This window comes from Telmatherina bonti (genome assembly GCF_933228915.1).
Source record: "Telmatherina bonti genome assembly, chromosome: 10".
NCBI classification, from domain to species: Eukaryota; Metazoa; Chordata; class Actinopteri; order Atheriniformes; family Telmatherinidae; genus Telmatherina; species Telmatherina bonti.
This window is the reverse complement of record NC_136628.1, coordinates 40,150,473-40,163,005: the sequence shown is the minus strand read 5'-3', so window position 1 is coordinate 40,163,005 and position 12,533 is coordinate 40,150,473.

Below are 12,533 nucleotides of genomic sequence, written 5' to 3'. Positions count from 1 at the left end.
GCCATGGCGAAGTTCCATGCGGCGGCGTGACATCATAAATCACTATAAAATTGTCAATTTTGATCTGATCACCCTAAAACTTATAGGGATTAATAAGGGATCAGTCCTGAACAGATTAATGTGACCATTGCTGGTGTAGACCTAAACTCCGCCCACTTACAACAGGAAGTGTTTTTTTGCACGTTTGAGGGTCATGCTTCTAAGCAAATGGTCCCAAACACTTGAGCCTCCTCCAAAACATGTCAAACCCTTTCATGATGCCACAATAAAAACCTCAAGTCGCTACGCTAAACGGGACATGGCGAATGGCGGTCCAACGCCATGAAACAGGAAGTACCTGTGACCAAGCCATGGAACCTTGGACCGCAACCATACTTGCCATGACTGATGACAGTAAGGCCCTGAACTAAGCCCCATTGAAACATAATGGAATACATGGAGCATGTCTCTATAGCGCCCCCTACAAAATTTCAATCAATCAGCCCCGCCCACTACATGGACCGACATGGATAAAATTCAGCACAGTTGGAGAACCTTCCAGTACCTTCAAAAAAGTCTCTTGGACATATGGGCTAAATTCGCCAGGAAGTCGGCCATTTTGAAAAAGGTGCCATTTTTGGGGTCATTTCTTTGCCATGCATTTTAAACAACTCCTCCTAGGGATATTGTCCAACTGACACCCAACTTGCACAGGATGCTCAGGAGGCATGTGTGATTTAAAGTTGTGTTATTTCTTCTAATAGAAGATTTAGTTTAGGAGGGGCGGGCCCTCAAAGTTTGATGTCTTATTAACAAAGACTTATTGCTAAACCTCCCACATAAAACAACATATCAGCACAGGAATCGCCACATTTGATGCCAGTCCCATGATGAACAAAATCTACAATGCAATAATGGGACTATGAATTAGCCCCACCCCTTGGCAACAACAAGTGTCTGATATCATGAACCAGGAAGTACCTGTAACAAAGCCATGAAACCTTTGATCTTCACCATACTTGCCATGACTTATGACAGTAAAGTCCTTAATAGAGTAAAATTACAATATAGTGGAGAAGATAGTAAATGGCTCCATAGCGCCCCCTACAATATTTTAATTAATTAGCCCCGCCCACTACATTGACTGACATGGTTATGATTCGGGAAACTTGTAGACGCTCCCAGTACCTTCAAAAAAGTCTCTTGGACATATGGGCTAAATCCAACAGGGAGTCGGCCATTTTGAAAAAGGTGCCATTTTTGGGGTCATTTCTTTGCCATGCATTTTAAACAACTCCTCCTAGGGATATTGTCCAACTGACACCCAACTTGCACAGGATGCTCAGGAGGCATGTGTGATTTAAAGTTGTGTTATTTCTTCTAATAGAAGATTTAGTTTAGGAGGAGCGGGCCCTCAAAGTTTGATGTCTCATTAACAAAGACTTATTGCTAAAACTCCCACATAAAACAACATATCAGCACAGGAATCGACCCATTTGATGCCAGTCCCATGATGAACAAAATCTAAAATGCAATAATATGACTATGAACTAGCCCCGCCCCTTGGCAACAACAAGTGTCTGATATCATGAACCAGGAAGTACCTGTAACAAAGCCATGAAATTGTTGATCTTCACCATACTTGCCATGAGTCATGACAGTTATGTACTTAATAGAATAAAATTACAACATACTGGAAAAGATAGTAAATGGCTCCATAGCGCCCCCTACAATATTTCAATCAATCAGCCCCGCCCACTACATTGACTGACATGGATAAAATTCAGCACACTTATAGACCCTCCCAGTACCTTCAAAAAAGTCTCTTGGATATATGGGCTAAATCCAACAGGAAGTCGGCCATTTTGAAAAGGGTGCCATTTTTGGGGTCATTTCTGTCATTTTCTTTGCCATGCATTTTGAGGAACTTGTCCTAAGAATTTTGTCCAACTTTAACCCAAATGAGTCAGGATGCTCAAGAAGCATGTGTGATTAAAAGTTGTGCTATTTCTTTTAATAGGGGATATCATTTAGGAGAGGCGGGGCAGCAAAGCAGATGTGATGCAATGAAAAGGAAAACAGACATAACTCCCACAAAAAACAACCAACCTGCACCAAATTTGCTACAGATGATGCCAGGCATATCCTTCACATTTGTGCATGTCAATAATTAGATGATAAGTTAGCCCCGCCCCTTGGTGACAGGAAGTGACCGTTCATAAGGCCTAAATGGCCTGAAGTGCAGTCTGGCTGCACTTTAGGTTGAGAGAGGCATGGGAAGGATGTTGCCAGGGGAGGCGGTGGCATTCTGCCGAGCGGCGCCATGGTGCGAGGGCCTATATCACCGCTTGCGGTTTTAATTAACCTTTGAATTCACTTTATTTGATTACTCACTGACCAAAAATAACTTCTACTATAGTAGATGTTTATCAGACAATAATATTACAAAATTTAAACATTTAATCGTATACAAAAAAGCCTTACGTACGGCAAGAACAGCTTATTATTCATCATTGATAGAGGAAAACAAAAACAACCCTCGGTTTCTTTTCAGCACTGTAGCCAGGCTTACTAGGAGCCTGAGCGCTGTGGAGCCATGTATTCCTTTCTCACTTAGCTGTGATGATTTCATGTATTTTTTCAGGAATAAAATTGACACTATTAGAGATCAAATCCACAATATTCTTCCTTCTACTTATAATGTTGAGCCTGTTGTGGTCTCCGAAGCATCCTTACAACCAGGATCTGACTTGTGTCTAAATAGTTTCTGTCCTGTCCAACCCTCTGAATTAACTAAAATAATAGCTTCATCTAAACCATCCACCTGTATCTTAGACCCTCTCCCAACGAGCCTCTTTAAGGACATTTTCCCTTTAATTAATACATCACTACTGAATCTTATCAATATGTCTTTAGTGACAGGATATGTACCACAATCATTTAAACTGCTGTAATCAAGCCTTTACTTAAAAAGCAATCTCTGAATCCAGAGGTGATAGCAAATTATAGACCTATATCTAACCTCCCGTTTATGTCCAAAATTCTGGAGAAAATAGTTTCCGCTCAGCTACATGCCCACCTGAGCAGAAATAATTTATGCGAGGAATTTCAGTCAGGATTTAGAGCTCATCATAGTACTGAGACGGCATTGGTGAAAGTTACTAATGACCTTCTTATGGCCTCAGACAAAGGTGTAGCGTATTCTCATTAACGTTAACCTGGGATCCAATGTCTGAGCGACAGTGGGTGTTTTAAGTATGAATTGGCTGTGTCCTTAGACAAGCGGACGATCTCGGGGCACAACCCAGCCCTAAATTTGTTATACGGTCAGGCAGGGAATACCGTAATATGACAATGATATTTGTTTAACAACAGATAATCAGTCTCAAAATACGCTTACTGTAAGTTCTCATCAGAGAGAACAAATCACTTCTCAAAGATCGATCACGCTACCACGACTTCTTAAAATATAACACACTTTATTAAAAACCACAACGGTTAAAATCATCAGGCACAAATTAAATTAATAATGTAAACCAGAAATAGCGACAGCAAGCATCAAATACTGAATTAGCCAAGATGAGAGAGAGAGAGAGAGAGAAAGAAAGAGGGAGAGAGAGAGAGAGAGAGAGAGAGAGAGCGAGTGAGAGAGCGAGTATGGAAGCTCGAGCCGAGCCAACAACAAAAATGTAAAATAAAACTATTAAAGGTAAAGTTATGTAAGCAGCTTACATAACTTACACAACTATGAAGGTTGGAAAGATGGCAAGTCTAATGAAGTTAACTAACTATGTCAGGGTAGACTATCAGGCGGATACCGGAGGAATGGATTTAAAAAGGGCAGCTTCTGCTAAGACACCAGCTGGATCAGAGTCAGTGGAATAATGGGTCGGCCTTACTTCAGTGCCTTGGTGGTCGAGAACCCGAACCTTGGGTCCAGTGGGCAAGGATTCAGTGGTCGTCCTGATACTTGTCCAAAGGGGACCTCCGCATAAGTCAGGAGCTCGCCTGGAACCGCCTGGTTCGACGTCTGAAGCTGGACCAACTCCGATTAGAATCCATGGGTCACTGGTGCCGGCAAAGTCCTGGGATCAGCTGAAGTAGTAACGTTCGGGTCGTCTGTACGTTACTGATCACAGTCTTTGGGGGCCGGGAGAGCAGCTTCGATGGTGTGTCAGAAGCAAAAATGGTTCAGCCAGAATTGGATGAGTTTTCTGGTGTTAAGCAGTCGAGCGAGCTTACTGTAATAAAAACGAACACGATGCCAGACGGACAAAAACACGGCTAAAGCAAACATTAAACTAAAAACAAAAGAGAAGAGCAAAAGAAAAAGAATATGACAAAAAGAGCAAAATGAAGTACAAGAGTAAAAAGAAGGCAGAGTAAAAGAACCAAGAGGGAACGAAGAAAAGAGAGCGAGTTCCGGGAAGACCTGCAGTTAAATTTGCCGGCGTGGGGCGGAGTTTAGATTATCCAATCAGAGCGCAGGGGTCAGGACATGGGGTCTGAAGGTTTGGTCAAAATACTGAGTTGTTGGGGAATTAAACTTAACATTTTTCCAACCTCAAAACATGTCTATAAAATCTATTTATAGATGAGAAGAAGAAGGAATGATCCTTATAAACATGAACCTTAAAACTTTTTTGTTGCTGTCAAAAGGGGAAAAGGTTTGTTAACAGGTACAAGACACTTCAACGATGATTTTCACTTTCCACGGACCTGGTGGGTCAAGAAATCATTTCCACACAACAAGTTCTTACTTTGAGTCAGAGTCGTTAATAACAACAGCATATAATGTTAATCACGGTGTATTTAATCAGCCTGAAATGCATATCTCAACCTGTTCCAGGGTGTCTGCTAGATGGTACCATTGCTCCATCCAAGGAATCACAGAAATTAGTTAATTTCTGTGGATTTCACATCTGAAAAACGGTTAAAGTCTTGGATTAATTTAGAAAGGAAGGAGAGTCCATTTATCCAGGTGTGCTGAGGATACATCCAGTATTTTTTTTTTTTTTTTTTTTGTCTTGTCCAGCATTTAGGCAGCAGAATGATGGTCTGGATGTTCTGATGAGCAAATTTTCCCTGCAAGGGAAGCTTTATAGATATAATGACCCCCTTGACTTTCTGAATTTTTATTTTATTTCTATATTTATTTTGTATTGTTGTTTGAATTGTAGAGTTTGTACTGCTGGACCAGAGAGGACAGACGAAAGACAGAAAGAGGAAGGAGAAAAAACACCTCATAAGAAAAGTGAAAGAGATAAAGGGAGAGAAAAAAAACAACTAAAAAAATAACCCAAAAACAAAAAGAAAGAAAACAACCTACAGATGTTTACATACACACACACATACACACGCATACATACACACACATATATATATATATATATATATATATATATATACATATGTACACTTATATATATACACATACATACATATACACACACACACACACCTCTATGCACATACACACACATACATACGTACAAACATATACGCCCTCGCCAGTATTAACACATATACATACACATACAAGCCAACTTTAGATCATAGTAACTAAACTATGAATGTAAAAAGTTAAATATAAATGAGAAACAAAGAGAAATGAGAAAACCAGCTGCTGTTAGTGAATAGTGAAGCAACCCCCCACCCCCCGCAGGCAGAGGGCCCAGCCCACACCGACGGAGGGCCGGGATCCCCAGACCGCCACCGAGCGGCAGCCAGGCCGCACCCCAGTGGACCAGCAGCGCTCCCCGAGCACCAAGACCCTCCACGCACCCACGCACGCACACACACACACGCACACACACACACATACACACGTACGCGCACACACGTACGCGCACACACACACACACGTACGCGCACACACACACACACATACACACACACACACACATACACGCACACACGTACGCACATGCACACACACACATACACACACACACACGCACCCACACACACACATACACACTTCCTCCTTAAACACACCTTATACACCCATTCTCTTACACACGCTCAAACTCACACTCTCCTACCCCCGTTCTTTATACACACACACACACCCTCACACACACATCCCTGCTCCCTCTATAAACACCCATTCTTCCATACACACACACCCCACTCTACACACACACACACACGTCCCTACACCCCTCTATCCACATTCACACTCCTCATTGTACACCCACCCCATCACTCCCCCGTACCACCAACATAACCCCACATACACACCCCCACCCATCTGCATACACCCCCCCTTCCTCCTATCCCAGCGGCCATCCACTTTCCTAAATTCTTTCACCCTGATCCCCCCCCCCCCCCCCACCCTAACATCCATCCACCACTTCATCCATTGGCTCATGCACACCCTCATCTTTCCTTCCCAACATGTCCCCTGTGAGATACCCCCGGGGGAGCAGGGGATAGGAGGGCCCTGATCAGGGCCCCACAACTACCCCCCACCCCTGTCAGACCCAGGCCCCCTGAACAGCACCACTCCCCCACCCAAACCCCCCCGGCACAGCCCCGGAAATAGGGGCGTGGCAGGACCCCATTGTCACCCCCTCCCTCCCAGCTTATGAATGATTGTGAAGTGTGTGTTGTTTGCAATTAAAATTGGGAAGAAGTAACCACATCATGTCCCTGTGTTGTCAGTGTGTGTTTTTTGTGTTATGTTGACTAAGTGTAATTAAAACTGGGAGGTGAACCGATGCTGGGTGCAGCGATGGAGACCACCTTGATGGCCTCTCTCACCATCCAGATCAACGTGTCCACCTCCCAACGCCCTGCCTGTGTGGTGGAAGAAGGGAAGGAGGGGGGTCCGGGGATTTAGGTCCAGAGGGAAGCGCCCCTCCCTCAAGAAGATGAGCCACCTGCGGCACGAGGCACGTCCCCCATTCCCGGGGCCCCCGAAGGCCAGGACAGGCCAAGGGCAGCTGCCCCAACAACCAGGGCCCTCAGCAACACCAACAAAAGAGCCCCAGAAGGCACCAACCAAAGAGCCGCCACCAGCCCCTGAAGGCACCAACCAAAGAGCCGCCACCGGCCCCTGAAGGCACCAACCAAAGAGCCGCCACCAGCCCCTGAAGGCACCAACCAAAGAGCCGCCACCGGCCCCTGAAGGCACCAACCAAAGAGCCGCCGTCGGCCCCTGAAGGCACCAACCAAAGAGCCGCCGTCGGCCCCTGAAGGCACCAGCCAAAGAGCCGCCATCGGCCCCTGAAGGCACCAACCAAAGAGCCGCCATCGGCCCCTGAAGGCACCAACCAAAGAGCCGCCATCGGCCCCTGAAGGCACCAACCAAAGAGCCGCCACCGGCCCCAGAAGGCACCAACCAAAGAGCCGCCACCGGCCCCGGAAGGCACCAACCAAAGGACCGCCACCGGCCCCAGAAGGCACCAACCAAAGAGCCCCCACCGGCCCCTGAAGGCACCAACCAAAGAGCCGCCACCGGCCCCTGAAGGCACCAACCAAAGAGCCGCCACCGGCCCCAGAAGGCACCAACCAAAGAGCCGCCACCGGCCCCAGAAGGCACCAACCAAAGAGCCGCCACCGGCCCCAGAAGGCACCAACCAAAGAGCCGCCACCGGACCCAGAAGGCACCAACCAAATAGCCGCCACCGGCCCCTGAAGGCACCAACCAAAGAGCCGCCACCGGCCCCAGAAGGCACCAACCAAAGAGCCGCCACCGGACCCAGAAGGCACCAACCAAAGAGCCGCCACCGGCCCCTGAAGGCACCAACCAAAGAGCCGCCACCGGCCCCTGAAGGCACCAACCAAAGAGCCGCCACCGGACCCAGAAGGCACCAACCAAAGAGCCGCCACCGGCCCCAGAAGGCACCAACCAAAGAGCCGCCACCGGCCCCAGAAGGCACCAACCAAAGAGCCGCCACCGGACCCAGAAGGCACCAACCAAAGAGCCGCCACCGGCCCCTGAAGGCACCAACCAAAGAGCCGCCACCGGCCCCTGAAGGCACCAACCAAAGGACCGCCACCGGCCCCTGAAGGCACCAACCAAAGGACCGCCACCGGCCCCAGAAGGCACCAACCAAAGAGCCGCCACCGGCCCCAGAAGGCACCAACCAAAGGACCGCCACCGGCCCCAGAAGGCACCAACCAAAGGACCGCCACCGGCCCCAGAAGGCACCAACCAAAGAGCCGCCACCGGCCCCAGAAGGCACCAACCAAAGAGCCGCCACCGGCCCCTGAAGGCACCAACCAAAGGACCGCCACCGGCCCCAGAAGGCACCAACCAAAGAGCCGCCACTGGCCCCTGAAGGCACCAACCAAAGGACCGCCACCGGCCCCAGAAGGCACCAACCAAAGGACCGCCACCGGCCCCAGAAGGCACCAACCAAAGAGCCGCCACCGGCCCCAGAAGGCACCAACCAAAGGACCGCCACCGGCCCCAGAAGGCACCAACCAAAGAGCCGCCACCGGCCCCAGAAGGCACCAACCAAAGAGCCGCCACCGGCCCCTGAAGGCACCAACCAAAGGACCGCCACCGGCCCCAGAAGGCACCAACCAAAGGACCGCCACCGGCCCCAGAAGGCACCAACCAAAGAGCCGCCACCGGCCCCTGAAGGCACCAACCAAAGGACCGCCACCGGCCCCAGAAGGCACCAACCAAAGGACCGCCACCGGCCCCAGAAGGCACCAACCAAAGAGCCGCCACCGGCCCCAGAAGGCACCAACCAAAGAGCCGCCACCGGCCCCAGAAGGCACCAACCAAAGAGCCACCACCGGCCCCTGAAGGCACCAACCAAAGAGCCCCCACCGGCCCCTGAAGGCACCAACCAAAGAGCCGCCACCGGCCCCTGAAGGCACCAACCAAAGAGCCGCCACCGGCCCCAGAAGGCACCAACCAAAGAGCCGCCACCGGCCCCAGAAGGCACCAACCAAAGAGCCGCCACCGGCCCCAGAAGGCACCAACCAAAGAGCCGCCACCGGACCCAGAAGGCACCAACCAAATAGCCGCCACCGGCCCCTGAAGGCACCAACCAAAGAGCCGCCACCGGCCCCAGAAGGCACCAACCAAAGAGCCACCACCGGCCCCTGAAGGCACCAACCAAAGGGCCGCCACCGGCCCCAGAAGGCACCAACCAAAGAGCCGCCACCGGCCCCTGAAGGCACCAACCAAAGGACCGCCACCGGCCCCAGAAGGCACCAACCAAAGGACCGCCACCGGCCCCAGAAGGCACCAACCAAAGAGCCGCCACCGGCCCCAGAAGGCACCAACCAAAGAGCCGCCACCGGCCCCAGAAGGCACCAACCAAAGAGCCACCACCGGCCCCTGAAGGCACCAACCAAAGGGCCGCCACCGGCCCCAGAAGGCACCAACCAAAGAGCCGCCACCGGCCCCTGAAGGCACCAACCAAAGAGCCGCCACCGGCCCCTGAAGGCACCAACCAAAGGACCGCCACCGGCCCCAGAAGGCACCAACCAAAGGACCGCCACCGGCCCCAGAAGGCACCAACCAAAGAGCCGCCACCGGCCCCTGAAGGCACCAACCAAAGGACCGCCACCGGCCCCAGAAGGCACCAACCAAAGGACCGCCACCGGCCCCAGAAGGCACCAACGAAAGGACTGCCACCGGCCCCAGAAGGCACCAACCAAAGAGCCGCCACCGGCCCCAGAAGGCACCAACCAAAGAGCCGCCACCGGCCCCAGAAGGCACCAACCAAAGAGCCGCCACCGGCCCCTGAAGGCACCAACCAAAGGACCGCCACCGGCCCCAGAAGGCACCAACCAAAGAGCCGCCACCGGCCCCTGAAGGCACCAACCAAAGAGCCGCCACTGGCCCCAGAAGGCACCAACCAAAGGACCGCCACCGGCCCCAGAAGGCACCAACCAAAGAGCCGCCACCGGCCCCTGAAGGCACCAACCAAAGAGCCGCCACCGGCCCCAGAAGGCACCAACCAAAGAGCCGCCACCGGCCCCTGAAGGCACCAACCAAAGAGCCGCCACCGGCCCCAGAAGGCACCAACCAAAGAGCCGCCACCGGCCCCTGAAGGCACCAACCAAAGGACCGCCACCGGCCCCAGAAGGCACCAACCAAAGAGCCGCCACCGGCCCCAGAAGGCACCAACCAAAGGACCGCCACCGGCCCCAGAAGGCACCAACGAAAGGACTGCCACCGGCCCCAGAAGGCACCAACCAAAGAGCCGCCACCGGCCCCAGAAGGCACCAACCAAAGAGCCGCCACCGGCCCCAGAAGGCACCAACCAAAGAGCCGCCACCGGCCCCTGAAGGCACCAACCAAAGGACCGCCACCGGCCCCAGAAGGCACCAACCAAAGAGCCGCCACCGGCCCCTGAAGGCACCAACCAAAGGACCGCCACCGGCCCCAGAAGGCACCAACCAAAGGACCGCCACCGGCCCCAGAAGGCACCAACCAAAGAGCCGCCACTGGCCCCAGAAGGCACCAACCAAAGGACCGCCACCGGCCCCAGAAGGCACCAACCAAAGAGCCGCCACCGGCCCCTGAAGGCACCAACCAAAGAGCCGCCACCGGCCCCAGAAGGCACCAACCAAAGAGCCGCCACCGGCCCCAGAAGGCACCAACCAAAGAGCCGCCACCGGCCCCTGAAGGCACCAACCAAAGAGCCGCCACCGGCCCCAGAAGGCACCAACCAAAGAGCCGCCACCGGCCCCTGAAGGCACCAACCAAAGGACCGCCACCGGCCCCAGAAGGCACCAACCAAAGAGCCGCCACCGGCCCCAGAAGGCACCAACCAAAGGACCGCCACCGGCCCCAGAAGGCACCAACGAAAGGACTGCCACCGGCCCCAGAAGGCACCAACCAAAGAGCCGCCACCGGCCCCAGAAGGCACCAACCAAAGAGCCGCCACCGGCCCCAGAAGGCACCAACCAAAGAGCCGCCACCGGCCCCTGAAGGCACCAACCAAAGGACCGCCACCGGCCCCAGAAGGCACCAACCAAAGAGCCGCCACCGGCCCCTGAAGGCACCAACCAAAGGACCGCCACCGGCCCCAGAAGGCACCAACCAAAGGACCGCCACCGGCCCCAGAAGGCACCAACCAAAGAGCCGCCACTGGCCCCAGAAGGCACCAACCAAAGGACCGCCACCGGCCCCAGAAGGCACCAACGAACCACATGCAAAAGTGTGTGTGTGGGGGGGTAAAAGAGAGAGATAAAGAGAAAGAAGCTCAGTGTATCAGGAAATGTCCCTCAGCAGTCTAAACCTATAGCAGCATAACTAAGGGATGCTAACCATCCCTAGCTATAGGACTTATCAAAAAGATAAGTCTTCAGCCTAGTCTTAAAGGTGGGGAGGGTGTCTGCTTCCCTAACACTAACTGGGAGCTTATTCCATAAGAGAGGGGCCTGATAACCAAAGGCTCTGCCTCCTGCTCGGCTCTTTGAGACTCTAGGAACCACAAGTAAGCCTGCAGTCTGCGAACGAAGTACTCTGCTTGGTATATAAGGAACAATGAGGTCTTTGATATATAGTGGTGCCTGGCTGTGGAGGGCTTTATATGTAAGGAGAAGGATTTTAAATTCTATTCTAGATTCAACAGGCAGCCAATGAAGAGAGGCTAAAACTGGAGAAATATGATCTCTCCTGCTGGTTCTGGTCAGGACTCTGGCTGCAGAATTCTGGATCAGCTGAAGGCTTTTCAGGGCATATTTAGGACAGCCCAGTAATAGAGAGTTACAGTAATCTAGTCTCGAAGTAACAAAAGCGTGAACCAGTTTTTCTGCATCACTCCGAGACAGAATGTCCCTAATTTTGGCTATATTACGTAAATGAAAGAAGGCTGTTTTAGTAACCTGCTTAATATGTGGGCCAAAGGACAGGTCAGGGTCAAATATTACTCCAAGGTTTCTCACTGTAGCACTGGAAGCTAAAGTAATGCCATCCAGGTTCATTACAAAACCGGAAAATTTAGCTCTGAGTTTTTCAGATCCAACGAGAATTATTTCAGTCTTATCTGAGTTTAAGAGGAGAAAATTTCTAGACATCCAAGTCTTTATGTCTATGAGACAATTTTGTAGCCTATTCGGCTGATTTGTTTCATCTGGTTTAAAGGATAAGTATATCTGAGTATCATCTGCATAACAATGAAAGTTTATTCCATGCTGTCTAATAATTTTGCCTAAAGGGAGCATATATAGCGTGAAGAGTATTGGTCCAAGTACAGAACCTTGAGGAACTCCATGACTTACTGTAGTTTGGGAGGAGGACTTGTCATTTACATGAACGAACTGAAGTCTATCAGATAAATATGATTTAAACCAGCTTAACGCTGTACCTGTAATTCCAATCACCTGTTCTAGTCTCTGTAACAGAATGTTATGATCGACTGTATCAAATGCAGCACTAAGATCAAGCAAGATAAGTACGGACACAAGTCCTTTGTAGCAACCTCCCAAGGCCGAATTAACCCCTGAATCAGATAAAAACTCAGGACTTTCTACTTCAAAAGGAAGTCCATCCACACATCTCCATAACAGAGCTCAATAAAAGCCCTAAAAATCAGATCCATCTCAATCAGACCTCCACGTTAAACCAGGAACCC